The following is a 10803-nucleotide window of genomic DNA, read 5'->3' as shown; positions in this document are numbered from 1 at the left end:
GACCCAGTGTTCAAACACATGAGCCTGTGGAAAACATTTCATATTCAAACCATGACACAACAGAAGCAGTTCAGTTCTATTTATGTCTGTCTCTCCTCTCCTTCCCTCTTCCTAGGATCCCTCCACCCTGTGATGAAGAAGCTGGATTCGTCTTATTCCTCCCCCTTGTATGGCACACTCCTTGTACTGTAACCTCAAAGCATGTTAGGGACAGGACACATGAACAAATGGGGGCAACTCCTGTCTATTTAATTTACTCAAACAGATTACCAGTGTCTCACAGAGCCTACAGATACGTTTTAGAGAGAAATTGACCCCAGGTCTTTCTCCATTGCCTTTCCTCAGCATGAAGCAGGGAATTTCTGTTTCTTCAAGAAAACCAGAGATGATGCTGGCAGCTAATGCTGATATTTTAAGGGGTGAAATCCAGGGAAGTTTCCATCACTTAACACGGTCCCTAGCACACAATAATATGATCCTTTCTTCTAATTCCATTAAAAGCCATCAGTCACAGGCTGGAGAGATAGTTCAGTCAGTAAAGGACCTGAGTTCCATCCTCAGAACCCATGTGATTGGAGAAAAAAAAAAAAAAAAAAAAAAAAAGCCAGGTATGGAGGTATGTGTTTGCAATTCTAGTGCTGTGGAGGGAGGTAGGGACAGACGGGTACCTAGTGCATGCTGGCTGGCCAGCCTAACACGTTTGGGGAGTTCCAGGCCAATGAGAGATTTTGTCTCAGAAAACCAAGATGGAGGACACCTGAGGAATGGCAGCCAAAGTTGTCCTCCAACCTATACACACACACACACACACACACATACACACAGTCACACACCACACACACACACACACACACCACACACACCACATACACACACCGGTGTCCCCTTGTAGTCCCAGCTGACCTGGAACTCCCTATGTAGACCAGGTTGGTGATCAAAACTTCGGTGTTCCCACACCGGGAGTTGAACCCGGGCCGCCTGGGTGAAAACCAGGAATCCTAACCACTAGACCATATGGGAAACTTCAGAACCCTCTCCTGCTATTGAGTGTGAGCCATCTCTCCAGCGCCAAGTGAAGTATAGAAAGAATGTGTGTTTTTGCATTCTTCTCCCTTTTCACACAGCACAAACACTTCTCCACGTATTGTGCATCAACTCTGGTGTCTTTATTCACACACATTACTGATACATTCACACACTGATCAACAAGAACAAAATTAGGGATGAGGCTGGAACTCAAAGGTGAGCAAGTGCTTAGTGTGCCCTAAGTCCACACACACACACATACACACAGTCACACACCACACACACACACACACACATACATACACACACACATACACACAGTCACACACCACACACACACACACATACCACACACACCACACACACACACCACACACACACCACACACACACACACACACACACACACACCCATACCACCACTCACACACCACACACACACCCACATACCACACACACCCCACACACACACCACACACACCACACACACACCACACACACACACACCACACACACACACATACACCACACACACACCACACACCCACACCACACACACACACACACACACACACACACACACACACCATCTTCCATTCAGTGCATGCCCCTCAGGGCTTCTCACACTGGATGGTGCACTGAATCCCCTGAGGTCCTGTTGAAATGCAGATTCTGACACATAAGGCTGGGGCCAGGCCTGGTACCCTGCAGTTCTAACAAGAGCCGAGTTGATAATGATGCCCTGGGCTGAGACCCACACTTGGCACAGCAAGGCCTCTCTCAACCAAGATATTAGAGCAGGACAAAACAATTTCCCTCAGCTGAAAATCACAGCAAGGGGATTTGCATCATAAAACAACTGTATTGACTGTGTCACATGAAGCCAAAGGAAAAAGTCTTAAGAAATCAAAAGGATCATAATAAATGAAATTGTCTTGAGTTTTCCTTGAAGAGCTCTCTTCATCTGATTTTTGGCAGCATCTCTCTAAAGTGGCATCCACAATTTGGAGTAAAACGAAGCCAACCAGTTATCGGCATTCCAGACGTGGGTGTGAATCACTAGCAGACTGTCCACCCACTGAGTCACTCATTTGAACGACTCCGTCAGTTAGAAGAACCATCAATAAACTTCAGAAAGGTTGAAAACAAGCTAGGAGACGGGCAAAGCATGGTGCAATCAGAAGAGAAGAAGGTCTGCAAGGGAGAGATGGGGCTTCCAGAAAGAAGGATCATTCCAGGTTCCAGGTGAACCTGCACCTCTGAGAGCACTGGTTCTCAAACTCAGAGGCACCTGACAAATTTAAACACGCAGATTCTGGGCAGTCCTACCATCAGAGACTGACTTAACAGGTAGAAAGTGCAGTTAGTATCTTTGTGTTAAAGTTCCAGAACCAGGGCTAAAGAGACAGCTCAGGGGTTAAGAACATTGGCTGCTCTTGCAAAGGACCCGGGTTTGGCTCCCAGCACCCCACAGTGGCGAAATAATCATCAGTAACTCCAGTTCCAGAAGATCCAATGCCCTCCTCTGACCTCTGCAGGCATTGCATGACATGGGTACACTTACATACATGCAGGCAAAACACACCCATTTTTTTTTTTAATGTTAAGCTCCAATATGATATTTTAGATATTTGAAACCAGCTGTGTTGAGATTGCTGGGCAAAGCTCACTCTAAAGCTAAAGGTCCCCATCAGAGTGGGCAAACGCCAACTCGCATCACAGGTAAGAAATGCAGAGGCGGTGTGGTAAACCACCGTGGCTGCTGTGTTTTCTTGTCAGAATCTCATCTATCACTAAAAGTCAATTTAGCAAGCACTAAATTCCCAACTTCTTAATCAGTTCCAGAAGATGTTAGGTGTCACTATCCACCCACAAAACCTGCACTGTCATTCTGAGTGTACCTGTCATTCTGAGCATACCGTATCTTCTCCACTTCCACCATCGCCCACTGGGTGCTCAGCATGGGCCAGGTACTTAGGGTGAAACCGTGAGCAAGCTTCTCAGTGCCCAGTCTACCCTGGAGCAAGGTGGCCTGGACTTCTTTTAAGTGAGCTTGTAAGGAAAACCAACAGAGAATGGCTAACAGGGCTACTTCTTCCGTGTGTCAACTTAACCCAACTTCTTAGTCTTTCTGTGCCTCAGTTTCCCATACTGAACCATAAATAGTCCTTGCTCTTTCTGGACAACCTCCAGTGGGCAAGCACACTGAGGAGCTGTTGTGGTTTCAATGTGAATTGTCCCTCATGGGCACATATATTTGAATACTTGGTCTCCAGCTAGTGGTATTATTTGGGAAAATGGGGGACTTTGGAACAGGAAGCATGGCTAGTTGTGGGTCACTGGTGGCATGTCCTTGAGGGTTACAGCCCAGCTCCACTCTTGGTCTGCTTCTTGACTACTACATTATGACATATTCCATTGCTACGCCTTCCCCATCATGATGGGCTGATAGCCCCTGCAAAGGCTGGCCAATGAGCTACCCTTTGTCCTATAAACTGCTGCGGCAGGCGTTCTGCGACAATGAAGAAAGGAAAATGATTCAGGTGGTAAAGACCACTTCAAATGGGTTTCAGGTTGCTGGAGACTTCTCTTCCAAGCTCAGGTCATTTCTTCAAGGAAAAGACAAATGATAACCAAGCTCCACGGTCAATCATCTCTTGAGAAGCAAGAGATGCGCCTGTGAGAGTCGGAACCCAGGAGCATCTGCACCCAGGAGCAGCTCATGCCCAGGGAAAACCCACACCCAGGAATAGCCTGCACCCACCCTTGAGAGTATACAATGTCCTTTTAGTAATAAACCCCAACTTTGATTTAAAACAAAATCCACTGGGCATGGTGTCCCACACCTGTAATCTCAGCACTTAGAAGTGAAGGCATGGAAGCTCAGTTTGAAGAGGAAAGGAACTATGCTTATGACTTTGTTACTTTGTGTACACGTCTGATATTATTATTGCTTGATTTTTTATTTTAGTAGCTACCCTGTAATGTTTCCCGTAGTAAATACTTGTTAAAGTGTTGTAAAATGGGAAATGGGTGACCAGAAACAAATACCACGGTTATCTAATGGAACATCTGTTTGCAATTGTCCTGTTTTCTAAAGCAACAGCCACAAATTCCATTGCTGGGAATGGTTAATCCCTGCCGGGCCTACCTGCTTTTGTTATCAATCATACTTGGCCACTTAACCATGAAAGGAATTTCTTGTAATTGTCTTGAAACACATAGGCAGCTGTGCTGTAATTGACAGGAAATCACGATTTGAACCCACCCATGTTGTAACTGTACGGAAATAATGTAGAAAACCCTATAAAATCTGGATTGAGTTCCAGAGCACTAGCTTGTCTGGGTTCAGTGGTATAAATAAAGGAGTGAGTTCTCCAGCTCTCTGAGTGAGTGTTCGGCTTCTCTGCTGTTTGATTTTCATTAACAAGTTCAAAGCTGGGCATGGTGGCACACACTTTTAATCCCAGCATTTGGAAGGCAGCAACGGGCAGATCTCTGTGAGATTGAGGCCAGCCTAGTCTACAGAGTGACTTGCAGGACAGCTGAGGCTACAGGGAGACCCTGTCTCAAACAACAACAGAAAATCTGTAACATGTTCAAGTTTATCCTTAACTACATAGCAAGTTCAGGGCAGTTTAAGCTACATGAGACTATCTAAAACAAAGAACCGAATTCAAGCGAAGTATGTGCTATGTTCTAAGCCTGTTGAGAAATAAGAACTTGCTCCACACTCTTAGGAACCAGAGACTTCACGCTTCACTCATTTCAGTTGTAGAGAGGATTATACAGGCTCTCTTCCTCTAAGCAGCTGATTGATGTTATCTAAAAGCTTTCTCTGGCTCTCAAGACTCACCTTCTCTCCTGTGGCTTCTCCCTGGATCAGGTGCTGTTCACCTGTGGACCTGTAAGGTGTGAATGTGGCATTCCCCCAAGGCTTATGTGTTTGAACACTTGATCCCCAGCTAGTTGCACTGTCTAGGAAAGTTGTGGAATTTTGGAAGGTGTTGATTGGCTGGAGGAAGCATGTTCCTGGAGGAAAGGCCATGAGGTTGATAGCCCTACCCGACTACTGATTCTTTATTTCCTGATCCACCCAGATATTAACATGAAGGCTTGCGCTCCCTCTGACACAACCAAGAGGCACTCCAGCTCTATCCTTTCCCCACCATGATTGATGGGCCCTCAAACTGTAAGTTAAATTAAACCCTTCCTTCCTTAAGTCACTTCTTGTCAGGAATTTGGTCATAGTAATGTGAAAAATAACTAATATGGGGCCCAAGGACACACGACTTTTATTAGCTTAAAGGTTCCCTACCCAAGTCTCTCTACCTGTAAAAGAGAAAATGTGCTTCAGAACAATTAGCCTGGATCACATGCCAGTCTCTGAACCAATCACCATGGCTGACTTGTACACTTAGTCCTGGGTAAACACCTTTTATTGTGGGCAGTTTTCTCCTAAATAAAACCTTCCATCTTGGAGGGAAGGTCCTTAAGACACAGAATGGTGTAAAGAGAGGTGGCCCAGTCCATCCTGCAGGGAAGCTGCTAAGCTCAGGAAGTAAACAACTCAATAGCCTCAGTGAATCCCTGAAACTGATGCAGTCTAGCCAAGATGCCTGGGCAAGACACTCTCCAAGCTGTGCAGTCACCTGCAGGTTGAGCTCCAGGTTTCTAGCCTTTAAGAGCCACCACCTGTGCTCAAATAGGCTTTTTATGATGCAGATGTCTTTCAGGCTTTCTGTTCCTGTAGGTAACCCCTCACCGTACTCCTGTAAGTAAGGGCAGTAAACTCACTCGTTCACCAAGTTGGACTTTGATGGTGTCCTTCCTTGGGTCTGTTCACAGTTCCCTCTCGGGCGAGTAGATGGTTGTTCATGTGTCCCCAAGAACAGTGTCACACAGCACTATTCAGTACATACATTCTTTTTAAACTTCTTTTAAGCAAAAAGAATGTAGATTTATTAAGGAAAAATGAAGAATTCCAAGGGACGAATACCTGGGTACATTCATTTCAAAAGACTGAAATATTAAGAGCTCCTATGTAAACTCACAAATGCCTGCGATAGAAAAGGTACTTAGGTGAAGTTTTTCATTTGTTTGTTTGATTGATTGACTGACTGACTGACTGACTGATTGGCTGATTGATTGCTTGAGACAGGGTCTGAGCAGAACTGAACTGAAACACTCAGCTTATTTATTTGTGTTTATGTTTATGTGTGTATGGTTGTCGGGGGGTGTGTTCATGTGTATACAGGTACTCTTGGAGGTCAGAAGAGGGCATCAGATCCTCTGGAGCTGGCCATAGTGTGAGCCAGCTGGCCTGGGTGCTAGGAACCAAATTTGGTTTTCTACAAGAGCAACAAGTGCCTTTAACCACTAAGCAATCTCTCCAGCCCCAGATGCTTAGTTTTGAACTGAACGAGTTCAGCTGACTGAACCCGTCTCTGGTTTCTGACTTTGTTTGAAATGTGCAAGGGCCTAACTATTTTTCCAAAGTACTTGTTTGTTCCTTCCCTATTGTGTGCTTCGTTTCACAACACACTGAGAGAAGCTTTGACTCTCCTGAGCTCCATCACCTAAGAACTAACCAAGTGCCTATCACAAACCAGACAGAAATGTAAGTTAACAGTATCCATTTAAAAGAGTCCCAGAAAGTAAAATTAGTGAACATTTCATGAAATATCACTTCTGTTTTAAAATTCCCATCCCACATTCCAACTCATGCACAGTTAGACTACTTTTATGTAAATGAGCACTATTATTGACTTTCATGTAAATGAGCACTATTATTGACTTTCAGGTAAATGAGCACTATTATTGACTTTCAGGTAAATGAGCACTATTATTGACTTTCATGTAAATGAGCACTATTATTGACTTTCATGCCATGTCTGAGCAGGTTCATTCATATTCATAATAGCCAAAATGAGAAAACCCTCTTGACCACTGACTGGCAAAGGAGGAACTAAAATGTACCAAATCCATAAATGGAAATTCATTTAACTATTAAAAAATAACTAGGAGCTGGGCATGGATTTAATTTCAGTGTTCAAGAGGTCAAGGCAGTGGATCTCTGTGAGCTGGAGGCAAGCCTGGTCTACATAGTGAGTTCTAAGTCAGTTCATAGTCAGACCCTGGCTCAGAAAAACAAAATAAAATAAAAATAACTAGTGGTTGGAGGGGTGGTTTATTGGATAAGAACATGAATTATTCTTCCAGAAGGCCCAAGTTCAATTCCAGGCACCCATACTGGGCAGCTTACAACCCCGTGTAACTACAGTTCCAGGGGATCCAGCACCTTCTTCTGGCCTTTGCTGATACCTGCACACCTGTGGCATACACAGAAACACATACACAAAATTTTTTAAATGAAGCAAATCTTTAACATTTTGAAAAACTAGATTTCCAAAATGGATGAAACTCAAATGAATGCACCAAGTGATTCCCTCTCTGAGAAGTTTCTAGAAAAAAGTGATCTCATGCAGACAGAATGTAGATTAGTGGTTGCTTGAGGCTTGGTGGGAATGAGGGTCAATGGTAAGGAGGTACAGGGAACCTTACTGGGGTGATGGAAATGTCCTACAACTCTATTTCAGTGACAGTTGCATAACTCCATAGTTACTAGAAATCCACACTTAAAATGCATACTTTTTAGCAATGCACTGTTCTTAGTAAAGTTGTTTTAAAAGATAAGGCTGCAAAAGAAATAGAAAAGGGAAACAAGGTACACATGCTGTCCCAGAATCCAATAATCCCTGCTTCACTTCCCTGAACCAGCAGGATGCCCAGGCCGCTCACAGACCCTGTAGCACTGTTTGTGTTCCTTGGTGTCAAGGAAGGCAGTTTCAGTCCTGCTCAGACCCTGTCTGCAAGGGCAAACAAGTACAAGTCCTTGAGATCAGAGCCCATTTGTTTGCGATCCACTGTGCCAAACAGTACACCCCTCCAACAGTGGCCCAGTCCCCCAGTGCACCACAGACCAGGTTGTGCAAATTACCCAAGTTGTGGCATTCCAAGTCTCAGACCACAGCTCAAATTCCCTTTTAGCAACTCAGAACCATCATTTTGATCTACTCCCAGTTCAAGGGCTAGAGATGTAGCTCCGCACTTGACTAGCATGTATGAGACCCTGGGTTCTATCTCCAGAACTGGACGGGTCGGGGGGGAATTCATCCATGTGTGTTTTTTGAAGGGTAAATTTGCATTTCTGTTATCAGACCCAATCCCAAGGTGTTTGTCATTGGCTCCCTCTGTCGATGTAAGAGCGCCTAGTTAAATTTGAATCACAAGGCAGCAGCTATAATTTTCTGTATAAGCATATTCCATACTTACATTGGACATATTCAGATTAAAAGTGCCTGTGAAGCACCTTCTTCTGGCTTCTTCAAGGCACCAGGAATGCACATGGTGCACTTACAGACTTGCAGGGTAAACACCCATGCACGTAAAATAAAAATAAAATATTTTAAGTACATGGGGGACTGGAGAGATGGCTCAGTAGTTAAAAGCACTGGCTGCTATTGCAGTGGACCTTGGTTTGGTTCCCAGCACCCACCGGCAGCTCACAATCGTCTGTAACTCCAGTTTCTGAGGTTCTGATGCCCTCCTCTGGCCTCTGTGGGCATTACACACATAGATGCACATATACACATTCAGGCACATTTCTTGTACACATAGAATTAAAACTTTTTTTAAAAGCGCACTTTGAGGTCAGAGGACAACTTCATGAAGTCAGTTCCCTCCTCCCACCTTTACCTGAATTCTGGGAATTGAAGTCAGGTTGACAGGCTTGCACTAAGTACTTCTTCTACCCACTGAGCCATCTTTCCAGCCTGTCTCCAAGGCATCTTATGCTAGATGGCCCCTTGCCCCTGGCTCTGCATTCCAAAAACACAAAGAGCCTTTCAAGACCCAGCAAAAACTGCATTTCTCTTTTTCCCCTGATCAAGGGTCCCACCTTACCTCACAATAATATACCTGAAAGAAACTTCAAAGAATGTCTGTGTGACAGATTGGGTATTTTTTCTAGAAAAAAAAGTTATCCCTTTTTTTTAATGTACTCTATATTTGTTCAAACGTATCTATTAGCAGTAATAATCACAGCATCTAAAGCATCTGTGTGCTGGGCTCTTGGTGCCATTACTTGTAGCTCCAACAACAGCCTTGCAGGGTAGGTTTAATATTCCTGTTTTGCAAAGAAAATAAAGGCTCAGAAAATCATGTAACACTCACCAAATGTGGGATGACTCTGATACTTAAGTGCATATGTTCTAACATGCTACTCTGGTAGAAAGCAGGAGGGGTGGATGGGAGCATTTTTATATTCTGTGTTATAAAGGAGCATTTTTACTCCATATTGTAGAAAAGAACCCACATATATTCTAAATAACTCAGCACATATACACTGCTGTTTTGTGACACTATTCTTGGGGAGACATGAACAAACATCTAGTCACCCCAGATAGGTAACCAGCAGCAGACCAAAGTAAGGTTGCCTAACCCAAATTCAACTTAGTGAACCTATGTCTTATTTGGGTTACTTACTGGAGCAGAAAAGACCCAAAACCAACTGTATCATGAAAGCCCACCCCAACATAGGTGACAGTTCACAAAAGCAGAAAATCTGGAGTGCCCTGCACCCCCTGCAGGCAGCCCGACAGGTTGCCGCGTGTCCTTCTGAGGTAGCTCAGCTGACAGGAGTCTCTTCCAGACAGTTCCATTGATCTTTTCTTCTTCCAGACAGCTGAGCTGGTGTAAGAGTATCTCTCAACTGTCCTTGGGGCTTATATATGCTTGGGGAGGGAGAGAGTGTTGTGAACCTGGTCAATTTCAGGGACTTTGGAAGCTACTGAGTTGTACGCTTCCTGAGCTTAACAAGCTTCCCTAAAGGACTGAATATTTCGCCTCCCCTCAAAACATCCTGCTGTTTGCCTTCCTTTAGAACATCCTGTTATTTACCCAGCTTCCCTCCAAGATGGAAGGTTTTATCTCTGAGGAAATGGGACACAACAACTACTAATGATTTTGTTTTGCGTTAACCCCTTCCCCAGCCAGAGAAATGGAGGTCTTATATCCACAGACACTAACCAAATTTGGCATCCCCAGAAATGTCTGAACCCAGCTGCATAGAGGGACAATAATGAGGGAGAACTAAGGAGGTGATGAGGAGAGATGGACCAACATCACAACTCTGAGGAAGAAGGCTGGCCGCTGAGCAAAGGGGGAACACTGGGCTCTGGATGAATGAGTGCCTTTGTTCCCCCTCCCTGTATAGCCCACTGGTTGGAGATGAATTGGAAGCAGTTTCTAGGGTGTGAACCTACTGTCTTCTCAGATCACTGGCCCCCTGAATAAAGCACAATTTAGAGTCAGTTCTTGTCTCTGTTCATTGGCGTTTGTGGTGATGGGCAGCAGAAGCTCAGGAATTCTGGTTACAACTCTGTGGTCCAGGACCATAGCAAACAGTGATAGGTTTGACCACAAAGAGAATTAAGAACTACCAAGGACTCAGCATGATTCCAAGTGCTTTAAATGTACTAACTTATTTAATTTCACTCTTATTTAAATAGTCTTCCCATCCCCAAAAGAAGAAGTGTTTATTATGTCTTTTTACAGGTAGGGAAACTGAGGTACCAAATGACTAGGTATCCTTGCCCAAAATAGGCAACCAGTGGGTGGTGACACCCTTCAGAGCCACTGGTTATGATGTCATCCACTTACTTATAGGAAATTGTACTAGGAAGCACGCTTTCATCAACTTTAGTAAGAAGCCTGA

The 10803-nt window shown here is 44.3% G+C and overlaps 1 non-coding gene across 1 annotated transcript; it reads right to left on the bottom strand.

Annotated features, from left to right (window-relative positions):
- Positions 1–948: 948 nt before the first annotated feature.
- Positions 949–1020, bottom strand: Trnae-uuc. Its single transcript has one exon. It is a non-coding gene; the product is annotated as a tRNA-Glu (tRNA).
- Between the last annotated feature and the right edge of the window lie 9783 nt (positions 1021–10803).

This window comes from Nannospalax galili, unplaced genomic scaffold, assembly GCF_000622305.1.
Source record: "Nannospalax galili isolate Female #2095 unplaced genomic scaffold, S.galili_v1.0 scaffold596, whole genome shotgun sequence".
Classification (NCBI taxonomy): Eukaryota; Metazoa; Chordata; class Mammalia; order Rodentia; family Spalacidae; genus Nannospalax; species Nannospalax galili.
This window is presented reverse-complemented; position numbering and strand designations above follow the sequence as displayed.